This window comes from Lissotriton helveticus, chromosome 8, assembly GCF_964261635.1.
Source record: "Lissotriton helveticus chromosome 8, aLisHel1.1, whole genome shotgun sequence".
Lineage (NCBI taxonomy): Eukaryota > Metazoa > Chordata > Amphibia > Caudata > Salamandridae > Lissotriton > Lissotriton helveticus.
In genome coordinates this window covers 605,118,730-605,132,813 of record NC_136069.1, presented here as the reverse complement: position 1 = coordinate 605,132,813, position 14,084 = coordinate 605,118,730, and positions in this window count along the sequence as shown.

Here is a 14,084-nt window from a genome sequence, read left to right as displayed (position 1 = left end):
GGGAGGGAAGAAACAATGGGAGTTCCTAAGTATACATATAATGACAAGAAAAATGTATGTTCTCGACTATATCTAATATTAGCAAATTTAACTACAACATACATTGATGTGCTATATCATTCCTTGCAAATAAAAATTGGAAGAGAATAAAATAATTATGGAGGATAAACATGTTCAGACAATGTTAAAGCATTATGTAACACAGTAGTACCAACCTGTCTAAGAAACACAGTGAGGGGCAGCCATAACCTTTGGACATTATGAGAGGAAGAACACTGCATCATATACATAGTGTCCAATTTATGATGTGAATATACAGAGTCCCATCAAACCTCATATGATAATTTAGGTGAGAAATTCCAATCGAAGATGATTTGCTGAAATGCAATTGCCAATAAAATATCTAATAATTTATCATTGGGAAATGAGGAAAGAAGGCTGAGTTAGTGTACCCAAAAATAAATAGAGTATTAAAAAAGTTGTGTACGTGAAAAATCTTTTTAACTTGTGACCAGATCATGAGCCAAAAGGAAATGGTAGCAGGACATCTAAATAACATATGCATAAGAGCTGCTTGAGCAAAATCACAGGTCCAACACTTAGCAGATACCCTGAGGAAAACCTAGAACATTGTATAGGAGTGTAATATAGCCTGTGATAAATGAAAAAGAGGGGATGAGTAATACTAGCTGATCTAGAAATTTTATAAATTCAGGCCCAAATTTTGTTTCAAAACGGAACTTGCCAGCTCACCCCCAATTCTTCTTCCCAGTAAAGTTTGCCCCTGGATTTGGCTTGAGTGAGGTTCTGTAACAAGAGACATTTGTAGATTGCTGCTGCTTTAGGACCTGACTTGAAGAAAGAGGAACTAAACTAGAAGAAGAGTTCTGGAGGGAAAACTATCTATCAAGTACTACATTAATCAATTATGGAAAGCGAGAATAGAAGTTCTTTGGACAATGATAACTATCTCAAAATTGGGGTTTAATATTGATCTGAATTAAATAATTATACCATAAAGGCATCTGAAGAAATATGGAGGGATTCAAGTGAGTACAAAGAATGGTAGACTTGAGCAACGAAATAGACTGCTTTAAAACTGGAGTGTAAAGGAACGAGGTTGTAGTAGAAAAAGAAAAAACCTCCTTAAAAGTGAATGGCCTAAGGAGAACTCTTTCAACATTTAGCCTCAGAGGAGAGAGGGGAGAAATTACATCTGAAGTACAAAGGCCAGCTTGTCACAAAGAAAAGGCTCAATGATAATGATAATAATCTGAAACATTAATTCCTGCAGCAGTTTTAGGTTTTTTGCACAGTAGAAAGGGCTACACAAGATTTATTTTTATGCCGCAAAAAAGAATAAAGTAACAAATTAAATTAAAAAAAAGATTTTGGTATATGAACTGGCAACATAGAAATGAGACACAAATAATAGGGGAGATCACCATTTTAGTCACATCCAGACATCCCCACCATGATTCAAATAAAGGATTCCAGGAAGAGATAATATTTTCAACCTTCGTACTAAGTTCTTTCAAATTAATTCTATTAGTATCAGCAAGAGAATTTATGACCCATATACCTAAATATTTAATTTTGGCAGAAGCAAACCACTGAAAACCAGTTAAAAGGTAAGGATGACTAAACGTGTATTTATTAAGTTGAAGAATTTCCGTGTTATCTTTATTCACTCAATATCCTGATGCCTCAGAAAAAGAAGAAACCTTCTTCAAAAGAGAAAGTGATGGTCATCATACATAAAGCCAGAAATCAATGGGTTAAAACGAATCTTGGAAAGAAAACAAATAATAAGGGGAGAGTAGACACCCCTGCCTTCCTTCACTATAAATTGGAAAATATGAAGAAACTTTGCCATTGACCAACACAGATGCTTTAGGGGAATAATGTAAAAGGGAAACACAAGCAATACATTTAGGCCCAAAACCATGACATGTTAATGACTGAAGCATAAAATCCTAACTAATTCTATCAAAGGCCTTCTCAGCATCTGTTGTTATGGCCACAATTGAGGATTTAAACACAGGGGCTTTACTATGGACATTAAACAGTAAACAAAAATGGTCAGCTATAAGTCTGCCTTTAAAAAATCCTGACTGCTCCTTCCCAATAAGATATGGGACTCTAAAAGAAGGGCTAGCAACTTAGCAAAGATCTTATAATCAACATTTACCAATGAGATAAGTTAGTAATTTTTACAGTAATGAGGATTCTTACCATCTGTATGAATGCAGCATACAATAGCTTCTTGAAAGGTGCCAGTTGTAGAAGAGGAATCTACGAAGTGAGTAAACAAACAAAATAAGTATGAAAGAAAAATATGTGAGAAGTGGAGGTAAAACTCCACAACAAACGCATCAGGGCCTTCAGTTTTCTCCAATTTTAACGCTTGTAACACAAGAAATATTTCTTCTGGGGTAAGATCCCTTTCTAAGGGTTCAAAATCCAAGTCAGGCGAAATGGTGTGAGAAATTTGACCCAAATAATCTACAATAGTGGAGGAGTGAACCAGTGATTCAGGAGTATACAAGGATTTATTGAGTTTAGCAAATTGCTCTAAAATATCCTTATGGTCAGTAACAGTTCCCTCTTGCAAGTATATCAAAGTATCAATAAGACGCCTCTCCTTTTTACCCTTTAAATAGCTTGCTAAAAGTTAACCTGCTTTATTCTTCGTACCATAATAACGTGCGCTCTGCTTCAGTAGAATACAGTTTGCCTCATTAGTAGAAATGGAATTAAACTTAAGTTTTGCTTGAAGTAGATTATGAATATCTCACGGCAATTTAGAACAGAAATATTTCTGTTCCAGAGTTTTTATTGAAGAAAGCAGGGCAGTGTGTTCCTTAACATGAATTCTTTTAGTCCTAGAAACTTAACTTAAAATAAAGCCACACACAGCCGCTTTAAACGTATCCCATAACAAAGAAGGAGAAATAGAAGTATTGTCACTGAATGCAAAGAATTCCGAAGTAAAGGAAATAAAAAGAACTACAAAACTGAGCATTCTGCAAGAGAGAATTATTAAATCCAAGTCAGTAAAAATCATAGAATAATCAGAAAGGATAATTGGATAAATATATGTATGTGTGATATGCTGCAAGAGAGATTTAGAAAGAAAGATATGGTCAAAACATGAAAGTGTACCATGAGTAATATGAGTAATCTCGTGCAGTAGGATTAGAGAGCCTCCAGGACTCTACCAAAGCTCCTCCAACAATGGCTGAATGAAACTGATTAAGCATCCTTTGAGACACAAATTTGGTCGAAGAACATCTATCCAAAAAAAGATCCACAATTTGGTTGCAATTGCCACCCAAATAAAATTTGAGTCATTGTTTTGTGTACATTTCCTAGCAATAGATGGCCAAAAGGTGTGGTCAGAAATCATAGGAGCATACACATTTAACGCCGTAAGGGGGACATTATCAATAAGACAAGTAACTATAACCCACCTACCATTATCATCTGTTTCTTGTGAAATAAAAGTAAAATTGGGTAATTTCCTGCTCAATACAACACCATTCTTTTAATTCAATGTTCGGGGAACAAACACATATCCCACCCAACTACGTTTACATTTTAAAGCTTCCAACTCATTAAGATGGGTTTCTAGCAGGAGAACTAGGTCAGGATTGGATTTACCTAAATGGGATAATATCCTCTGTCTTTTAACAGGATTATTAAAATCCTTAATATTCCATGATATCATATGGAATTATAAACTAACAGATGAATTGCTTGAGAATGTTAACATGAAAGAGAAAAAAACAGAAAAAGCCAAGAGTAAAATAAAACTAATACAGGCGTTAGGAAAAGGAGGAAGATAAGAAATAGTTAAGAAGGGAAACTAGGGAAGGCAAAATAGGAAGATGAAAGGAAGAAAAGGATACCAAGATGAAGAGACAGTACAGATCCAAAAAGGACGACTGAAAAAACATACCTGAAGAGTGCAGCCACATGAGGACCATATACACTCAAGAGGATGGACCGCACAAATGTAATACATAAGATGAATCTGCAAGAAGATAAAAAAACATTTTAAAACAAATAATATAACATATTGAACACTTCTAAAAAATACATATAAATATTCTAAATAATGCAAAAATATAAATTTAGACCATCTAATAGACCCAACAAGGGAAAGAGAAACTAAGAGGAAAAAACACATCAATCAGTAGAAGGACCAGCACTATCTATAGAAACCAAAGTGTGCATTTGTATAACCTTCTTAAGTTCTGCTGAGTCCTCAAATGATGGGGTAGTATTATTCTGGAAGGTCACTTTAAAGATGCATGGACGAAAAAGACTATATCTGGTGCCAAGAGAACGTAAAGGAGCTCGTAGATTAAGACATTCTTTCCTTCTGGCTGCAGTGATGTTGGAAATCCTTAGATAGAAAAAGTATTTGACCACGCCAAATGATTTGATGTATAGCTTAAGCCCCAGAAAGGACTGCCAATAAGTTAGTAAACTTCAAAAAAAGGAAAATGGTTCCTCTGGGTTTGGAAGAAGATGCAGATAGCGAAGGACCAGGCCCAAGCCTATGGGCTCTCTGAATATTGAGCAAGGTTGAGGTAGGCATATCTAACATTTTTGGCAGGAAGGAGGTAAAAAAGGTGACAGTATCCTCTCTCTCCAAAGATTCAGGAAGGCCATATATGCAAAGATTATTCAGCCTTTTCCTGTTCTCCAAATGTTCTGGGTGCTATTGCAGCGTGAGCACCTCCCTTTCCGAAGAATGAATTTTGTTAACTTCGTCACACAAATCTACGACCTACTGCTCCACCATAGAAACATAACTCTCCATCGATGTCCATTTGTCATCCAGATGTTGTATCCTGTTATTCGTCTCCTCAATTAAAGGACACAGTGCACAGATTTCCTCCAATAATAGTTCCAAAGAAATAGGAGATGCTAACTTCTCTGGCAAAGGAGGATCATGCTTTAACCTTTTGGGGGTTAAAGAGGGCGATGAAGCTTTATTGATAGTGGATTGTAAGGAGATGTTACACGGATTAGCAGAATTCATCATTTCACCAGGGGAGTCCAATTGGTCCTCTGTTAGTAGCTTTGAAACATGACCTGCACACAATCCAGAAGAAGATAAATGCCCTTAGTAGTAAATAAAAATTGTGACTTCCATAAAAAGAGCAGTACAGCTTGTCAGCAATAATAAAAAATGTCATCAATATTTCACTGTTCATATAAGGGAAAAAAAGTAAGTAACTCCAGATAGCTCCGAAGATAGGTTCTCAAAACTTCATAAGTGCCAGAAACCACTTAAAAAATAAACACCATAAAAAATTGCATCCGATATAGTCTGTTCAACCTTTCATGCACCGGTTTCTATGTTCCATACAAAGCGGTTCCATGCCGGTAGAAAAGCTCATAATAAACAAAAAAATATGGTGCCCGCTTCTCAGGAAGCAGCCTCGATGCCGAAAGAGCAAGAGACAGGTGCCTTACATCAGCAAAAAGCAGCACCGCAGCATCCTCTTACTTGCACCTTCCTTTACAGTTGCAGTATGACCGTTGGGGTGGCAGAAAAGCAGCGACCGGTCTGACACGTGGCAGAGCCTCTCTACTAGGCAGCCATCTTAGGTGGCGCCAAAGCCATGTTGCCCTCCCCATACAAATGTTATGATATAATTCTGCAATGAGTGCAGTTCCTGGTTAGCTATATGCATGGAAAGAGCTTGAAACAAGTATAGGACCCTCATAAGTATGTTCATTTTTATGACATTTATTCTGCCTATCCATAAGATAAATTGTCCCTTCGATTTATTAATTTCAGCTATGGTTTGTGGGTTCAGTCTATGCCAGTTGGCTCTGATCCATGTGTTGACCAATTTGTAGAGGTCACCGGCACTCACCAAATTTCACTCCATGGAATTCCACAGAGTTACATAAAAAACTCTGCAAATTTCCATGGAGTTCCAATAATACGTGGAAAATGTGCATGTCATGCTGCTCGTGCTGCAATTTAGTAGCAGTAGCGTTAGCAGCATTGGAACAAATGGTGCAAACAGCACCATACAGTATGCAAGAGCACACAGCCATTTGAGTTAATTCAGCAGCCATTCGAGTAGAACATCTCCTTGAGCGGTAGCAAATCTACTTGAGAAGCAGCCCTGTTACCCCAACTGCTCACAACCGCCTGCAACCGTTTGTACAAGAGTAATGTGGAGTAATCAAATTCTGCCAATTCCGTGTCCAGAATGAAACTTTTTGCCCACCTCTACCGGCGATTTGGTGATTTAAATTCCCAACTATTTCATGGAATGTTTGGCCTATTTCATTGTACAATTCTCTTTCAGATGTTGCACTCGGTCGTTCGGAAGGGAAATTTTCAGGATCTCGGATTTGTCCATATTTATTTTAAAGCCAGATACTATTTTGAAGGTCCTCAAGCATTCTCGGACTGGTGGCAGTGATGTCCACAGGTCTGTCAGCATCAGTAAGACGTCATCTGCAAAAAAGTCTATTTTATGTTTCTTTCCCCCAAAGGTCATTCCCTTAATGTTGGGATGGGAATGCATTTGCATTAATTAAGAGCTCGATTGCTAACACAAACAAAAGGGGTGATGGTGGGCACCCCTGGTGCATGTCTCTTTGTAGTATAAGTTTACCGGTATGGACTGCATTCACTTGAACATGTGCCTCCAGCTGAACATAATTCACCAGTATCACTATTTACATTTGTATCTTCTCTATCTAGAGGGGCATTAAGGAAACCCCAGCTCACCCTGTCAAATGATTTCATTGCGTCCAGGAATGTTAGGCTAGCAGGGATAAACCTATTTGTAATTTTTTCCACTATGTTATGTTATGTTAAATACATTTCTATAGCGCACGACTCACCCGGGGGCATCTCAGCACTTACCTAGTGGAAGAAGAAGAAGAAGTCGGTATCATTAGTGGGTATGGTTTAAAACAAAAAAGTTTGTAACTGTTTCCTGAAAACAAGGTAAGAAGTGCATTTACGTAGGGCCATTGAGAGCTGATTCCAATACCTAGGAGCAATGTACTAGAAGGCTCTACCCCCGGTACGGCTGAGGCGTATTCGGGGGACCTTTAGGAGAGCTAATGAGTTGGATCTAAGATTACAACCCGAGATCTGTTTTGGGAGGTTTATTGTAAGTAGATAGGACCCTTACCATTCAGGGCATTAAAGGTAAAGCAGCAAATCTTGAAAAAGGACCGTTTTTTTACTGGTAGCCAGTTAAGTTCTCTCAATATAGGAAGTGAAGAGGAACCTGGGGGGCGGTTTAGTATCATCTTTGCCGCAGTATTTTGGATCACTTGTAACTTGGAAAGTAGTGTCTCGCCCACTTCCGCCAATAGTGCATTCCCGTTATCAAGGCGACTCATCACCATCGCCTGGACCACGGTTCTTTGATGTTTCATTGGCAAGTAGGGGAGTATTTTGCATAGAAGGCGTAAAACAGAGTAATAGGAACTGATGGTGGTTGTAATGTGATCCTTCATAGTAAGGGTGTGATCTTATTTTAGTTCAATGTTTTTTTACGGACTGAGTTGGATTGGGAGCCGCTCCCAATTGATCAGGCCACCAATCAGCCGTCCAGATGGTGGAAGCTTTACCCAAGAGCATAAGCTCGGTTTTTCCGAGGTTAAGCTGGAGGCAATTTTTCGTCATCCTATTTGAGATGCAAGCATACCTGCAGAAAATCGTGTTTTCTCATCTTCGAGATTCGAACCAATTGGGAACATCAGCTGAGTTTCATCAGCGTAAGAGATTATTTCGAACCCAAATGGTTCAACAATATTGGCCAGAGGGGCCATATACACATTAAAAAGTGTGGGGCTCAGACAAGAGCCCTGAGGCACACCCTTATCTAGGCAAAACTTCTGGGACAAATATGGTCCTAACATTATGGCTTGCCGTCTGTCTGTCACAAAGTTTACAAGCCATTTTAGGGCTAGTCCTCGGATGCCACATGCGTGTAGTCTCTCCACGAGCAGTCGATGAGAAATAGTGATGAATGCTGCAGAGAGATCCAGGAGGATCAGCACCATTGATCCTCCTGCATCCATAACCTGCCTCACGGAGTCAGTAACTGCCAAAATGGCTGTCTCCGTGCTAAAACCCGGGCGAAATCCAGATTGTGAGGGGTCTAAGATCTTATTAGATTCTAGGTAGGAACTTAGTTGCCTATTTATTATAGTTTCCAATTGCTTGCCCAACAGAGGTAGCAGAGATATAGGTCTGTAGTTGCTGAGCACCTGGGGGTCGGCAGTAGATGTTTTCTAGATGGGACGTACATAGGCTTCCTTCCAAACGGAAGGATCATGCCTGATTGAACCAAGCAGTTAAAAATGTCAAGAATTTCCGGTGCACAGCTAGAAGAGAGAAGGGCCATAGTTTTTGGTGGACACAGATCGCCTGGCGCACCCGATTATGCAGACGATAGAAAATTAGTAATCTCGTTAAGCGTAGTTATTTCAAACTGGTCAAGAAAACTAGCAGCTCCAGTTGCCGACTCATCTGGTCCAGTGATGAGTGCTAGGTTCTGAGAATCAGTAGTTGAAAAGTTTGCATAGATCAGTGAGATTTTTTCATGAAAATAGCTGGCTATTGAATCACAGAGTTCCTGAGACTCAACTGGTGACTGTTTACAGGCTTGAGGTGTTAAATAGAAGCTTTATAAGAGTTATTAGACTGGTCGATTTGATTCAATATATAGGTTCGTCTGGCCATTTTTATGTTCTGATGGTAACTACATAGAGCTAGTTTATAAGTTTGTCTGTCCAATGAGTTTTTACTACTTCTCGATCGTCTCTCTAGCGCCTTGCAATTGGATTTGTCCGTTTTCGGCTCGCCTGCATACCAGGGGGCAGATTGCCGCCACTGGGCTAGGCACTATTGTTTTTTAGGAATAATTAAATCTAGTGCTGCCACTAACTCGGAGTTAAAACTTTCCAGCAAGCCCAAGACATCCGAGTCGTTGGAAACATGTTCCCTCGTATGAGGGGGGAAAACTTCCTTAAAAGATTCCAGCGTAATTTTATGCCAAGAGCTACGTAATTCCTTCTTCAGTTCCAAATATCCCGTTGGAGTCGGTACGGATGGTGGTTGATAAGTAAACATGACCATAAAATGGGCAGTCCACGTTAGGGGATATGGAAAATAGCTGCTTAGGTGCTCCATGTTAGTAAAAATTAGGTCCAGGGTGTGACCAGCCCGGTGAGTTGGGCCAGGAACCCTTTGGGAGAGACCAATTTGATTAAGGCTAGAGATGAGCTTATTTACCTCTGGGTTAGCGAGGTCTTCCCCGTGAAAATTAAAGTCACCCAACAGGATTAACTTACTGGAGGCCAGGACCTGCATGGCAATATGTTCGATCAGATAGTTGGAAAAGTTTGCTCTTGGACCTGGAGGTCGATAAATCAGTGCTCCGTTCCAGGTGACCGTGGGGGACATGGTGATTTTAAAGATTCCCAATTCCAAACTATCATTGCCTAAGGTGGTCATCCATTGTACCTTTAAATGGTTTTTAAAGGCTATAGCAATGCCTCCCCCGGTTTTGCCCACTCTATCTAGATGGATAAATGTATAACCCTCTGGAATGTCCAGGTTGATCGAGGGAAGGTTTGTAGGTGTTAGCCAGGTTTCAGTAATAAAACAAAGGTCAGAGGTTTGAGAGGAGATCATATCCCATATCTCAATCGGGTGTTTTGTTAGAGAACGTACATTACACAGAATGTATTTGGGACTATTAGAATTTTGGCCAGGTTTATTTAATAGGTCAGGGGAGCATGTGGTGACTGAAATGCTCTGAAAGAGACAGGTTCTACAAACTACCGGACCTTCAAGGACCGTGGGAAACTTAGTTAGGCAACATATATTGGGAGAGTGGTTCGTTAATCCTCGCATTCCAATTTCACGTAGGGTTTTTCCGGAGTAAGTTATACAAGCTGTGGTCAGGGCGGCAGTCCTAATTTAGGCAGCATTTCCTGCCTCTGGGCTCGATCGGGCACGGACGGCGCAGACAGACTTGCCAGCGGCGCGCCCGCTGCGTGGGCGCACTAGCGCTGTCATTAATAGTATCAGGGTGAAAAAGAACTGGCCCGCAAACAGTGGTTCCCCCAGGATGGCAGCTCTGGCAAGATTCAGCGTCTTTCCCCGGTCCCCGGTCAGCGCCTAATCGGCTGGGAGGGTGAGAGAGTGATAGGCATAGCACAATTAAAAAATAGTAACAAGGTGCACGTTTTAAAAAGCAAGCGCTGAGTGCTGGCAGAATGCTTTAGAAAGATTCCCGGCTTCCGCCTCAGGAATCGCTAGGTGTGGGCGTGTGCGCTCTAGCGCTGTATTTATGGTATCAGGGCGAAAAACAACTGGCCCGCAAACAGTGGTTCCCCCAAGATGGCGGCTCAGGGAAGATTCTGCGCCTTTCCCGGTCCCCGGTCAGCTCCTAATCGGCTGAGAGGGTGAGGGAGTGATAGCCAAAGCACAATTAAAAAATAGTAACAAGGTGCACATTTTAAAAAGCAAGCACTGAGTGCTGGCAGAATGCTTTAGAAAGATTCCCGGCTTCCGCCTCAGGAAACGCTAGGTGTGGGGCCCTTTTCTCACTTTGTATACCCCTTGTCTTTTCCTCACAAACCCTACCTATTCCAGTTCTGCTAGTACTAGAAGAACCTTATTAAGGCATTTTGTTAAATAATTTGACATAATTATTCAATAGGGCTAAGGGCCAATATGATTAACAGTTCTACTTGGGTTTTCTTGGTTTAGGGATCTCCAACAGAGCTGCTTCCCTCATAGATAGGGTCATTATCCCCATTCCATAAAAAGAGTTGTATAGTGCTGTTAGGGGTTGCACTAGTAACACCACAAATTCTCTGTGAAAGGCCATCTGGGTCTGGTGCATTTTAGGGGTTCAGTGATTAAATGACGTTGCAAGGATCCTGCTCATACACAGAACTGTGCACAGAGACCTAGGACATCAGTGACTTGTGGTGTACCAGAAACTCACCTCAGTACCTAGAAAACCCCCAACCAGCTAGCATCAGTGTCACATTAGCTCTTCGTCCTGTAGCAAAGTAACCAATGATTAGACAACCTAGAACATGTGACTTAGGACCATCTCAGGAATGGTGGGAAGTGAGAACACTCTTTTGTTATACTCTCATACCAGTCCACAAAGGAGTAACGAAGAGAACACAGTAAGGTTAAAATATTTCTTTTAACGGTGTGATCTCATGTGCAGTATTTTAGCCAACATAAGCACACATATGATTCAAAATAATATGGTCAGCATGGTTACAATTCCGTAAAATACAAAAGGAGGAATCATATTACAATGATGGTGAAAACAGGTCCTATAGCGCCTAGTTTTAACACCCTCCCTATATAGGAACTATGTATTATAAACTATAGAAGGTTTCTTAGGCTTGTTTTGGGGGATCCCATTACCTTTCCGCTCAGTAAGAGTAAATTACATCTGGATCAGCATAGACTCTCTGCATCCCTGGAAACGGAAATCTTCCAAGTGCCTGAAATCATGGCTAGTGTGTGATAATAAGGACGCCAGAATCTTACTTGGCTTACAGCTGCCAAAATGTTGCGTATAGAAAACGTTACCCGAACATGTCGAAAAACAACTAACATGTTTTGATAAACTTGACGGCTTTAGCACTCAATCACTGTGCAGACTAGTGGCACAATGTAAGTCTAGAGATGTATGTCGAAAACAAACCTTTTCTCATGTGTAAACCTTCATGAAGGCTAACTTACAAAAAAAATTATGCAGTGTTGTGTGCAAAAGCAGCAAAAGGTAAAATGGCGTTTAAACTTCTAATAAGCCATGCTAACATAACATGCACGCAAAGCAGGTCCTAGGCCATACTACACCCTCCCTTGATCGGGGAACACACAATCAAAGGGGCGAGATTCATAGAACGCAGAGATCAAGTTCCAATGAGACAGAACCAAGTTCAGGAATTTTGCCAAACTTGATAATTGGGAGTAAAATCCGAAATAAAAACAAAAAGTTGGTGACCGCAAAAATTCAAAAAATATTAAGGCAGTACAGAGGGAGAAAAACATCCTTCATGAGGTCAGTACGTGCCTATGAAGCAGAAAAATTCACACTTCAATCCAACAGCGCACAGGCACCATACGTTGCAACTGCATCCAATAGGAAGTCGTTGTCATCATCCATGAACATTTCAGCCATTCAATTAAGTAATGGAAATGTACATACATGTTCTACAATTGCTGGAGCCTCTAGCACCATCAGAGGAAAACTCGGGCTTACTTCAAGATAACTGCGCGCCAGAAAGATATTGGCAGCAGTCCCAATGTTCCAATTGCCTAGATCCCCATGAGACTCTGCGTAGGCCATAATTCCGAAACTAGAGCAATCTATTTCATGAGCAGCTAAGGAACTCATTAGTGGATTAAAATCCAGGTCAGGAGACACCGTGTTGCAGAGACACAAATCCAGGGCCCATTCAAATCCACAATCCAGGCAATGGAAAACAGGCTGCACGCAAGTGAAAAATGAGAACAGGAAAGATAAACCATACGCCACACTCTGAGTCGCCAGAGGCAGCGATCCATAGTATTGCAGCATCTGGTCACGAAGCTGGAGCTGCCGGGGCAGATCGTCGTGGGGCACAGATTGTGCATCCATTCTGGAGTAAACAAATTAACAGCAGTATGCCCGCTCCTGAAGCGAGAATTAATGGGAAACTGCCGACGACACTCGAAAAGATCAAATGAAAAAAGGCAGGGATCACACCAAATATAGTTTGAAATGAGGTCACAAGGCCAGAACATACACCTTTAAAAAAGTGTGCCAGGCCAGTGGTCGATGAGGCATTAAAGATTGTGTGAATCAAAGCACCGAAATGCAGGGGCAGGTCTTTTTGAATAAGGCATTCACCTCAGTGCGAGTATTTGCAACGTGAAGGACAAATGTCTCACGCGCAGATGTAAGGGGGACTTCCATCTGGGACAAAAGAGCTCTTATTCGACTCATCTTGTTGAACTCTGCTTTCAAGGTCAGAATAGAAGGCCAGATGGAAACATCGAGCCTCCCATGTGGAGGAGTACACAAGACATTCTTACAGAAAACCACACGCTGGGAAACTGTAACGATATAGGGGATACCGGCAAGCATACCACAACAATCTTCATTATTTAATAATAAATAACTACAGTTTGCAAGCAGTGTGAAAGTCGGTGTAATAGCCGGGGTGGGGGTGCCTTTCAAAACACACACAAGATTTGGCACCTGGACATTGCAAGAACCGTGCAATTGCAGATTTCTACAGACTAATGAATGATCTGGTGTGGATGTGCAATCTTCACCTTTCAAATAAACTTCCTTTCCTACCCTCAAGCACCTATATGTGAACGGGAGATTACAAACTTCATGAAGATAAGCACTACCTAAAGGTTCAAATCTAACTATGGCATAGTGTTTCATGCAAGACTCAAATTTAAACAGGGGAAAAGGTAGAGTTATCAACCCATGAATGAGCCAAACTGCAGAATTAGACTCGGCCACTGAAAATGGTAAGGGCTCCAGTTTTTCAATATGCAACAGTGAAAACGTGGCATCTTTCATTGACATAAATTGTTGTTTAACAGTCAAATTAAAAGACAAGAATAACAAACTCGTGTTCATGTAATCCCAAGGCACTTTACCATTTTTCAATGTTTGAAGAGTCCATGCAAACTACATAACAGAACGCAATTGATTCTGTCCATGGTACAGTACAGCAACGTCTTCTTGCACAATATCAACAACAGATGAAACACTATTATCCAATGTGTAAATTCGGGAGGAAAGGGTATTAATGATATTATCTACAATGGCAAGCACTTTTTCTAAATTGGCCTCATCTATAGCTCTGAGCCTAGAAGCAGCTTCAATCTGGTACAATTTCCAAACCTCGTTGTAAGCAGCATACATCCATCTTTTCGGTCTCCGTGCTGCAGGACCTTGTATCAAAATCATTTAAGTCGACGGTGTCAGTCAGCTTGGACAAATGCAACTTAACAGACACTAAGGTCGTGTCTGAGCCAA